We start from the raw sequence: 1,030 nt of genomic DNA on the forward strand, positions 1-1,030 counted from the left end.
ATATTTTTTCCATAGTTACAGATGCATTTATACCTAATCTAACATTAATTCAGCTTTTATTTCGGGAGATTATTATCAGCTATATAGATATAAGTATTAAGAAGGAAAGCAAGTTTCAAGCTCCAATCCCAAATTTACAACCATTATCTCTCCTATCACACTCAGCTTTCTCATAAGGTGGAAGGAGATATCAATCTATGGCTTTTGTCTTCAGGATAATTTTGATTATATTTATCAATAGACAGTGCTAATTCATGTAGGTTCAACTCAGAACATACTATTATTTTATTTCCCTCAAATCAAAGTTAAATTTGCAGTGTATAAAATCTCCTACAGTTCCTTAAAATATTTGGCAAATTTCATAAATTAAGTTTATTATTTTAATATTAAAATTTATAATTTTTGCCATTATATTATCATTCTTTCCTCTCATCTTCCATGGAATGGAAAAAATATAATCACCAGGGATTGGGGGTGAAGAAGTTGTGTAACTTTCATTTTACTCCTCTTCCTTATGTCATAGCTCTGGAAAGAATATAAGTGATGTATTTTGATTCAGAAATTCCTCCTATTTTGATTTTCAAGTTCTTACAAGAAGTGAGAATAGTGGGTAAAAGGGTTAAAAATGAGAAAACATTAATTTAACAAACTTTACATGAATGTAGATATCCTTGGTTGGTTATTCTCAATAGTATGTTTTACTTGGACATTCATTCACTTTGACCATTGAATATTAGTATTATTGGCTCTTTTGTGGGTACATGCATTTATAATTAAATAAGACAGTGTCACCAAATGAATTCTATCTTTTATTCTACCACAAAAAGGTTTTCCCTAGAATCCCTCACTCTATACCTTCTCTACCTGTGAATTCCTCTCTAAATTTTCAAGATGGCTCAAGATCAAGCATTCAGCAAACGGAAAGATACCTTCGTCATTCATGGAGGTAATTTTCAGGGCATTTCAAGTTAGGAAACAATCTCCTCACTCCACCACAAGCCTAAAGCCTCTTAAATTACTGTGCAGCCTG

This window comes from Otolemur garnettii, unplaced genomic scaffold, assembly GCF_000181295.1.
Source record: "Otolemur garnettii isolate 467f Iridium unplaced genomic scaffold, OtoGar3 scaffold00340, whole genome shotgun sequence".
NCBI classification, from domain to species: domain Eukaryota; kingdom Metazoa; phylum Chordata; class Mammalia; order Primates; family Galagidae; genus Otolemur; species Otolemur garnettii.